Here is an 11,458-nt window from a genome sequence, read left to right as displayed (position 1 = left end):
TAATTACTTTTTCAACAATGACAAGTCCAGAAATCCAGCAATTTATATTTGAGCCAGAATGAGATCTGGACACAGTGTGAAAGTCATCAAGCACAGGGTCTGGTTTTATAGCAGTGGGGGGACACGAGCGCAGACGTGACTAAAGTACGGCTTAATAACAACAACACAGAGACGCAGGTGCAGCCTGAAACGCACAACAAATGGACCAAACAATACTAAACACTGAGCTGGGACTGTGCAGGGGATTAGTAGCAGGACACCAGGTGAATGGATGAAGCTGATGAGGCACAGGTGCAGCCATGATGGGGAGAACTGAGGCATGCTGGGAGTTGTAGTGTCAGGACTGGTGATCAGAAGGCTGGTGATGTGAGTGTGGTAACGTGGGAGGAGCAGGCATGATGCACCATAACAAATATACAGCAATAACATCTCTGATTTGGACTATGCTGGTTTGTGAAATCAGTCTGGCAAAAATTGTAAGTTGTTTGTGGTGTTTAGATAGGAAAATATGTTTTAAGACATAATGGAAACAAAAGTAAGAGTTTGTAAGAAGCCCCAGCTGATCATTCCCTTCCTTGTTGTTTCCTTTTTAATGTGTGCTGTATCCACTAGACCAGAGGGGTATTCCAGGAAGCGGGTTTAGTGAAAAGTCTGAGTTTGTTAAGCCTGAGATGAGGGAAATCCAGAGTTTTCAGTTCCAGAAAGCGATTTAACTCAAACTCTGAGTCAGTTACCATGGCAATGACCCTGTGAACCTAACCTGCTCGGTAGCAGGTTTACTTCAATAAAGCCTAAGTTTCTCTCCGTCTCCTCCCTCAGTGGCGTCAATTCAGCAATACACTTTACGCAATACACATCTGTTTTCTGCACCACGGACAGCAAGCGGCAGAGATAGAGAGCAGAAAAAGCGTATCTGACAAACGCAGCGTATTTTATTCACTATGTCAGTGCAACAATATCACAGGGACATCCAAGTTTAACTTTAAACAGTTAAAGTCCAAATGCAAAAAGGAGAGGGAGGAGCAGAAGACAGAAAGAGAGAGAGTAAAAAAAAGTCAAATATTTCCCTTAAACAGATTTATAAGAGGGTAGGGTGATTTGATATCTTACTTTAAGATGAACTTTCATAATGAATACATCAGTGGCTAACAGCCTCGTTAATATCTTCTGCTGCTGGGGCAACATTGGACCCATCACTTGCCTTCTTTCTTTTTTTTTTTAATTGCGTGGTTGTCTACTTCCTTTTCATTTTTGTAAGTTAGTAACACTGCAGAGCGCGCTAAAAACGAGATGGATAGCGACCGACCACTGTCGTCAGGGACGCTGGGACATACTGTATCACATTTCAAGATATGAGGGGGGTACAAGTGTTGGGAAAGATAATACCTAGTGAAATCCATCATGTTGTTCTGATATGCATTTGTAGTTATTTTATAACCCCAATTTAAAAACCCAGGTATTAAGTAATAGAATAAATCAATACAAATAGACACAGAGTAATTCCATTAATGTATAAAAAAAATTTAAAAAACCTTTACATTTTCCCCTGAAGCCAAGGTGTGCGGCTGCCCCTGATCTAAATGACAATAAAATTTCATTCAATACCATTCCACCACTGTTTTCATCGGTAATATTATAAGACAGTGTGCTTAAATGTTAAATGAATGCTGCATTCAAACTTACACATTGACTGCAGCAACTTTCTCCCACGCCAATTCTCTCCTTTAATGGAACAGCTGTTTTTTTTCTGAAATATGCTCTCATACTCGCCATATTCACGTATTAACACTTCTAACTCCAGTGGCGTGAAGTATGTGGATCTTCAGATGCAAACTAATGTTTCCTCAAAGGGATTTTGTAAATTGAAATGTTAAAGGAGCTTGAGGCCGGATTGTGGCAAGATTTATGAAAAAAATCCGTATACATTTTAAGTTTTCTAGTAATAAGGTCAGATGAAGCGTTCCAAACCAAAAAGAATGAGCCCTCTAGTGCAGTGATTCTTAACCATAGGGCCGCGGCCCACACTTGGGCCGCGAGCGCCATCTAGTGGGCCGCGAAAATAATTCAGTTTTGTACGTGTGGGCCGCGGGGGCCGCGGGACTGCATAGCAACTCCCGACCAAATGAGGAGAAGAAGACCCTCAGCTAGCTCTAGGTGTAATAGTAAGAGAAATGGTGTGTATTTATAGAGAAAATCCTTCATTTTGCACAGAGTAGGTTTAGATCCGCCAGGATCAGGGATCGATTACTTGGGTCTGCGCCCAGAGCGAGCGAGCGCGGCGTGATCATTTATCCTGACTCGTCCGCGCAGCCGGGGAGGTCGGTGCCGCTCGGGCGGTGGGCTCCATCGTTACTGCTGAAGGATTGTACATGTAGATGTGTCGTCTGGACTGGACTGTTGTTCGGGCTCGCAAAAGCATCGGAAAGTGACTCTGCTGCAGCGGCCAGAGAGCTGCGGGTTCTGCCCGGCCGTCTCAGCTGATCAGGCTCGGATGAAATCCGACACGCGCAGTCCTGACAACTTATTAATGTAAATAAAACTTAGTAAGTTACTTAGTAAGTAATTAGCTTGACTCTTACAGAGATGAGAAGCCTAACAGGTGGAAAGGGAAGTTCAACCCGGAATGGACAGATTCATCCTGGGTCAGTCTTCACACTGGGACAAAACCAGTGTCTCATACGTTCAGAGACCGTGGCGTTCAAAGTGCGAAAGTGAAACGCCACTGAAACAAAACACAAAGTTTTTCATCAAACATATCCACTCAAGTCTGAACTGAAGTCACAGAAAATAAGCTGACCATCTTAAACATGTTTGGGTCCAGATACAGCTGTGAAGCAGCTTTCTCCACAATGAACATAATTAACTAAATATCGTTCCAGGTTCATCAATGAGCACCTTCTCATGTGCATGAGAACCTGACACCATCCAGCCCAGATTTAAAGTCCTGGCAGGAGAAATTAGAGCTCAGTTCTCTCACTGAACGACTGAAAGTGGGGGCATAAGATTAAGGGGAAGAAAGAAAAACTGCAAAACTTTTAAATTGCTAAGATGTGTTTATATTCATTTATTATAAAAATGTGTTGAGACAATTAACAAAGAAAAGGGGAAATTCAAACTGCTGGTAAAGAAATAAAATAAGATAGCATTTGAAAAATAAAATAAAATCTTATTTATTAAAAAATGTGTAATTGAAGTTACACATGTTAATGGGCAAATATGTACTTTTTAATATAACAGTCAGATGCAGATGTTGATACAACTATGAGGCTACTTGAATATATATATATATATATATATATATATATATATATATATATATATATATATATATATATATATATATATATATATATTTATTATGATGTTCTGGACCTTCGCTGCTATACAGTGTTAATATTTAACGGGCCTCGGGCCACTCTGTACTGAAAAAATTGGGCCCCAAGGTCAGAAAGGTTAAGAACCCCTGCTCTAGTGTATCTCTCCTTTTCCTTGAACAGGCTGTTGCTGCAAAATGTGCTGCAATTCGGCCCCGAATTTCCCGCGCTGGGCTGTGGATGTGACGTCACATGACGCTGCATGCGCATTCTCCCTGTTCTCCCATGCCGGCTTCACTGTTGGCTGCAGTACCCCCAACGGCCGTCGTGGTGAAGGGTGGCGCTAGAGAGTCTCATTTCTTAAAAGGAGCCTCAAGCTCCTTTAAATAAAGTTTAAAAAAAAAGAAAAAGTATGTTGCTCTTTTGTTGTCGCCGGTTGCCATGGTGAATCGTTGTATCAGGGCTCTACTGATGATGGCTTCCGACTTTCTTATCTCAGGTTAAGTCAACTCGGAGTTCAGGTTTAAACTCGGAATTTGTTGAACCTGCTTCCTGGAATACCCCCCAGGTATTTAGCTGTTTTCCTATTGGCTGACATCATGATACGTAGCCAGAAGTTGATCTGACTCATAGCATGAATCAAAGCAAACCCCACCTTGATGACAAACGTAGTTAAAGTGAAATAAAGTCCTACACTATAGAGTTTGTAACATTTGGATACATTGTGTTGATTTTGCGTAAAAGTACAACTTTCACACCTCTTTTTAGGAGCTTATGTTGATGTCAAAGACTAGAATTATGGCACTTTCAGATACACAGCTTCAGGTCCAACTTGTCAGTCGCAGATTTTGCCCACGGATCAGTCAGGAGTCAGTTTGAGATCCTCATGTGTGAACAACGCAAAGACTCCTTATGGGTCATCAAAAGTCTAATAAATATTAAATAAACCAAATATCTGCCCCCATCAGAGGAAACCATACTCAAGTTACAGTCAATACGAGCAGGTTATCAAGGCAGGTCATGATGAGGAATGGGGTTCTGAAAGGGAAATCAGTAGAGCATTAACAGGACTTGATCAATACTGCATCCTGTTACGGCACATGAGGAAGAAAAGATCAATTGAGTTTATCATGTTATCTTGAAATTTTGTATTAATAGAATTTGCATCACTCCCTTTAGTCTCGAGTCTAAATGTATTTTATGGGGACAAATATAAATGAGTGAGTACCCGGTATATCCTTATTAAAACATCAAAGAAAAGTATAATGGTGCCATCCCTGACGTGAGCATCAGGTGCGGAGAGGAGGACGTTCTTCCATTGTATCTGGAAATGCAATAAAGTTCAACAATTCTGGTGGGAGATTAAACAAGCTTTAGAGACTATACTAGGTAAAAAATGTGTTCTTGACCCTAAACTGTTTATCCTAGGTTTATATCCTGATATACATCTTGTGTCTAGAAAATAATCACTGCCCTGGATTTGTGTTTACTGCTGCAAAAAGAGTCATAGCTCTCATGGAAGAGTACCAGTAAACCAAATTTCAATAACTGGATTAAGGAAATGTCTACAACTTTACCTATGGAAAAGATTACTTATATTATAAAGGGCAAACTATATCATTGTTTCAAAACATTTGTGGTCCTTTTATGGAATGTATGGAGTGTGGATTAAAGCGGTGTGGGGTGGATGAGGCGTAGCTACTCTGATCCTCTGCAGGGTTCTAAAATAATTTCCTTTCTTTTGATTTCTTTATTCAGTGTGAATTGTACATTTGAGTTTATATTTCTGAATTAATCACAACAGTGAAATACTTTGGGCTAACCCTTGGAAAACAGAGAAACCTTTGTTATTTTGATTTTTGTTACTTTTTTGTTTTATTTGGAGTTTTATTTTTTTTTTCTTTCTTTCTTTTTCTCTTTCCTTTTCTAATTTAAACCTAAATTGAGTGTTTCTTTATGATATCTCATAACTATCTGAGTTGTAAGGAAATATGATTCGAATGCTGGACAATAATTCAGCTTCACTTGATGTTTCCTTTTATGTAAGAGCACTATTATTTTTGTGTCATTGGATTTTGAAAACCAAATAAAGATATTGTTGGAAAAAAAAACATCAAAGAAAGAAATACTTAAAGTAAGATTAAAGATTAAAAAAAAAATAATATTAAAGCCTCTCAGAAACATAACTTGGTATCAAAATAGCTTCCCAGTGGGAATTAAGGCGTTAGAGGGGCATTTTTCTTTTTTTTTCAAACATCTGGGAAACTTGTGGCAGAAATCCCCAAATCCCTTTATGCACAAAGCTGCTTTGAGCAGCAGTGTTGTTCGTGTTATAGGCCATGGGAATTACATATATGTTTCATATTTTAATTGGGTAAAATTTAATAATAATAAAAAAACATCACTGCAGTATTGCAGCCTGTAAATATTCTTAATCTGCATAGCAGACGGTCTCGGCTATAGGATGTATTCATTAAAAAAGTCACAAGTTTACTACTAAAATCAGTGTGTTGGAAACTATCCTACTGCTGGTAATCATTTATGACTTTCTTTTAGACGGCTGCACAAGCATCAGTTCAAAGGTTTCTAGAGTAAACGGTGAGGAATTTTCAGCAAAAACAGAAAAATATATGAACTAGGATTCACTTATTATTTATACCGGCCATCAAAGTAACAGTGACATTGTTATTGCTACTGCTATCAAATTACAAACTTATCTGGATGTTGTTGTTTTTTTTAATAGTTTATTTTGGGTCTTGGGCTCTGGATTGTGCACAACCCCAGTTAAAATATAAATGGACAGGACAAGCAAGGCTGGAACATTCCCAGCATAACTCAGTCACCGTGAGTTTAAACTTGGTTCAGCTGATGCAAACTTGTGATGCTAACTAAGATTACCTTAGTCATTCTGATCAAATGTGAAACACATGCTGCCAGTGCTGGATGAGGCTTTTGACCAAGGCCTGCAGGACCTGCTATCGGCTGGTGCTCCGATTAATCCACCTGACGAGGATCCTGGAATGATCCAAGACAAAAGTGGGTTGATTTCAGGACTTACTGAAGCTGCTGCTACAGATAGCAGCTAATGAGCCACAGGTAATCTGGCCAGCCGTCTCCCGGTTACCTGAGCTGGTCACATTTGGTACATTTAACAGCATAAGAACCCATGTTATATTTGTTATTTTAACACCAGATGAGATACGCTACTAGTCAAACGTTTGGACAGGTTTTCCTCTTCATTGGAATGAAAAACTATGTCCAAACCTTTAACTCAGGGGTGTCAAATGTGCGGCCAGAGAGAGATTTTCATGCGGCCCGCGAGAAGTTTCCAACGCAAAAAAACGAAATGTTAATTTACTAAAAAGGAAGGCATAAATAATTGCCATGAATCGCAGCATATCCGATAATGGATTTCTTCTACAAATCCATCGTTATTCCACAAATAGAACAGTTTTCGACCTTTTTTTAATTTTCTAGAATGCATTTGCCGATTTTATTGCTTTGTAGACGGTCGTTTATTTTTATTAACTGACTACTATTATATATTTTCGCAGGAAAAATATCATTGCTAAAAAAGATGATAGAAGATATTTATTCGGAGAATTTCAGTTTTGAATACGAGGATAGTGACAAAGTAAAACAATTAAAAAAGAAGTGCTGACTTTTTCGGCACACTGGCGTAAATATCCGCGCTGATTTTTAAAAATAAATACACTTAATTGAACTGGAAAAATCTCTAAATCACAAAGAAACACTCTTGGATGTAATAAGAAAGATTTTGCTTTTAATTAAATTTCCTGTAAAAAAGTGAAATATAAAAAAAAACATACTTGTTTCTATTTATCTTTGTAAAATGATATTAAAAGTATCTTACATAATTTGAAAAAAAACTAGAAATTTCAAGAAAAAATCCTGAAGAAATATATTTTACATAATAAGAGTGTCAACAAAGTGCACATTTCCTTTAAAATTAACTAAACTGATATTGGATTAGATAACAATAGTAAAAAAAAAAGAATTAGAAAAAACATTTTTCGCACCGTTTTTGTTATTTTGAGTGTGCGGCCCGCGAGAAAAAAATTGGTCAAATCCGGCCCGCCAAGCAAAATGAGTTTGACACCCCTGCTTTAACTTATAGCGTACATAAGAATTCCCTCCCTGTGCAGTTGACATGGATGTGAAATCTCACTTTTGGTGCGTCCCCCAGTTACGGAAGACTATTAGGGCCATGCAGGAGAAAAAATATTTGAGAGGGGAAGATTTTTTTTTATTGTGCACTTCGAGAAGAAAGTCGAAATGTCTAGATTAATGTTCAAATACAATTTAAAGAATGAAGTCGAAATTTCACCTTTTTTCTCAACATTTCAATTTTATTCAGGAAATTTTGACTTTTTTCTCAACATTTCGACTTTTTTCTCGAAATTATACTTCAACATTAATCTCAACATTTCAACAGTAATCTCGACATTTTGACTTTTTTCTTGACATTTTGACTTTTTTCTCAACATTTCAATTTTATTCTCGACATTTCGACTTTTTTCTCGAAGTGCATAATGAAAAAAAAAAATCTTCCTCCTCTAAAATATTATTTTTATTTTCCCCCTGCCTGGCCCTGATACTCTTCCGTACCCAGTGGTCAGTCAAGCTACTGCTCTTTTCTGAACCTCTAGGATCCAGTCAGTCAGTCTGGTGTACACCCTGTTCTCAACATTCAAAGACAAACAAACAAAAGAAAAAAAAAATATTTAGAGTAATGATACATAATACACCTTTTGAGTCCAGAGATATTCATATCACCTCTGGACAGAGGTTAATGTTAGGCTTGGTTTTACACAGTGAAGCAGGATTTATGACTATGCTTGACAAAGCTTTAGGTGGTTTTATCAGCTACTGATGAATAACAGTCCTTGATACAGAGCTGTGTGAGAGAATTGGAGATTAAGCACATCAAGCTTGGGTTCAGTTACAACACTTGGCTTTTCTGATGATGCCTTACTGATATTTGGCCTGAATTATATTGATCTGTCCTGCTCAGTGATCAGATGATTTTGCTGTACCAACATCAATGTCACATTTAGCCTCGGATTGACCTTCAACTGCGTCTTAACTCGGATTCTCCTTTGGTTTTCTTTGTTCAAACCATAGCTTGGCCTCTGCTCTTGGTCACACTCTGGCAGACTGGAAGCTGCATCCCTCTGGCAGACTGCTGACCAATCTGTGCACAGAATAAACACCACACGACAGTTTTGTCATGCCTTTATTTCAGTTCTCACCAATCCTTTTTTTTCTATCTGTGTTGGACTTTGAAGATTTGTTCAACTTATGTCTACTAATGACTAATGTCTGCCTTTGTTAGCAATAGTTTTAGGTTTATTACTTTGACTGCAGACTTTATTAGTGGTTTAAGAGGTTGCACCTCAAGGCCATAACAAAGAAAATTAATAAACATGACCTTGACATGTAATCATTAGGATGAGGAATGTTGAGATCAGCCGCTAACCTAAAACATGATTCTCAACAGATAAAAGGCTCAAGCTATCTGAGGAGTCTATGATGCTTTGAGATGTGAATGAGATGAATAGACACACGCAACCAATTACAAGCTTCTCTAGGCGTTCTGCAAAAGCTACCCCGAAGCAAAAATAACAAACTCAGAGAACAGAAGATGATTAGAGTCTGAAATGACGGCACAGGCTTTGCGTAAAGCTCACCCATCGAGCAGCTCGTTGACTCTCCTCTAACCTCTGTAATCTTCCCATTCTGATTGACAATAAGTGTTTTTGTCTTCTTGTACTTGACAATGGGATTAGCAAATTCCTCTACTGGCTTCATGTGCAGTGACTGACGAAAACAAGTTATTATAATATATAGTTGTGTGTGCACGTTTCTCCTCCGCATGATCGAATCAAAGAAATGAAACAAAAAGAAAATATTTTGATGAAAAAAGATGATCCACTGGTGAGCAAGAAGAAATTGCATATCAACTCTGCTGTGTTTCTGGCTCTATTTTTCTCTTCATCATTTTACACCAAATAATAATATTTGCTGCACAAATGACTAAAAATCAGTCTTTCCTTCATCTCATCATGACCTGATGCTTTTAGATTTAAAGCCCAGATGAGTCGACGCGCCACATCAGCATTTGACACGTAACACAAGAACTATTAAATAGGCCTTTCAAAAAATATTGATGAGCAATTGGGGAGGGGCTGAGAAGTGGAAATTATTAAGTTCACTTTTTTAAAGATCCCACTTTATACCATTATGGAGGTAATGATGAAAAACTTGAGGAACTGCTAAGCTTTTCTTAGTTCCCTGTTGTCTTCAACCCAAAAGGTGGAATATTGGTGCTTGAGCATGAATCCTTCACCAATCCAGGATCAAAAACTATATGTGGAATGACTGTATCAGAGTAAAGGTCTGTGACGGTTTGCTCACAGGTCGCCATCCAGTCACTTTGAATGGAGCAACTTCTCCGAGCCAAGTGTTGGGTCGTCAGATGTGTTGCTTCCATCAAAAGTTAACACATCATTTGTGGAGACGAAAAGGAAGACATTTGATCATTTTACCTGCTAGAACACGTCAAATGTTTGATTCACAGAACCCTTTTGTTTACTTTACAGTATATTCTAAAAGGTGCATATGTGTTAAATGTGCAACAATGCAGAAAGAGGTGGAGAATCTCAGATTAATGATAGGTCAAGCGTGATTTATGCTTCTATGTAAATAACTCGTAGGTTTGTAGTAGGAATGGGCGATATTTTACCGTTCACGATTTACCGTCCAAAAAAGTCCCCACGGTAAGAATCTGTCATCTCGCGGTAAAAACAATAAATTCCCGTTGATGATGTTTTTGTGTAAAGCTGATTTATGGTTCTGCGTTAAATCGACGCACAACGTACGTGAAGGAAGGAAGGAAGGAAGAAAGATTAATTCCCGTTGATGACGTTTTTGTGTAACAAACATGGCGGATCTGAGAGCGAGGAACTTGAGTCATTCCAGTTTTGCAGTACAGGTGTAACTCATTTAATTGTTTTTTATTAATTCAATTTAATTGTTGTAGTTTAGTAGTATTTAGTATCTTTTAGAGCAGTGATTTGGGGGCTCCAAAGACTGAATGTGGTGATAGATTTATAGTTACAAAGGTGGAGTTGTATTGGTATTTTTTTTATCGTTATCGGGATAAATGCCAGAAATTATCGTGATAAATGTTTTAGTCCATACCGCCCATTCCTAGTTTGTAGGTTGTTGTCTTTATCGCTCTGCAATTACATCACCAAACGCTAGGCGGCTGGTTGTGCAGAGCTTCATTTGCTTTACTTCCTTTACAGAGCTCAGTCAAAGAAACAGAGCAAATGGAGCAGCTCTTATACGAGTTGGAGTTAATAAATATTGAGCAGCAATATCTTTTTTTGACACTGCACACTTCTGTCCGGTTGGAAAATGACAGAAAAAAGCAATAGCCGGAAATATATAGAAAGAAATACAATACAACCAAGCAGACCGATGACATCTGTTGCCGTGTGCGTGGACTCAATGCCTGGCTCCGTCCCTGGGGATGTGCATGTCAGGCAACGGTGTGGGTTACAGGGGAGGGTCTCTATCTGAGACGTGCACACGTCACAGATCCAACACAGAAGCATAAATCACCTTTATCGGCAAAGCACAGCCTCACACGGACTAAAGCAGAATGATTAATGAATACGTATCCTGTAGATATAGCTGAATGCGTTTTAGCTTTTGTTAACCAATTTACTGTTACGTTACGTACGTTCAATGAAATGTGACATTTCATTGAAACACAAATGCGTACTTTTAGGACTAGAAAAAATGAAATTGCCCTTGATAGAAGCTAAAACTAGAAAACACTTAGTTCCTTTATGACATTTTGGCGTACACTTCCTTCATTGTGTGGGCTGTCTCTGGCTGAAATGCGATTTCACAACAGCAGGGCAGAACCTGCCCAGAGTTCAGACACAGGGGTGGCTCTCTGCTGGAAATCCATCAGCAAGCTAAAGTTTCTCTGGATGTCCTGACAATGAAGTTGTGAAAAAAGGGGTCTAAGAGCTCACGTCTAAGTGCTCTGAAACACATGTATTGATGTCGACTGAGGCTTCACGTCTGCTGCTGCCGCTGTGTCAGAA

This window comes from Cololabis saira, chromosome 20 (genome assembly GCF_033807715.1).
Source record: "Cololabis saira isolate AMF1-May2022 chromosome 20, fColSai1.1, whole genome shotgun sequence".
NCBI lineage: Eukaryota > Metazoa > Chordata > Actinopteri > Beloniformes > Belonidae > Cololabis > Cololabis saira.
The sequence above is the reverse complement of the archived record's forward strand: the minus strand, read 5'-3'. Positions refer to the sequence as shown.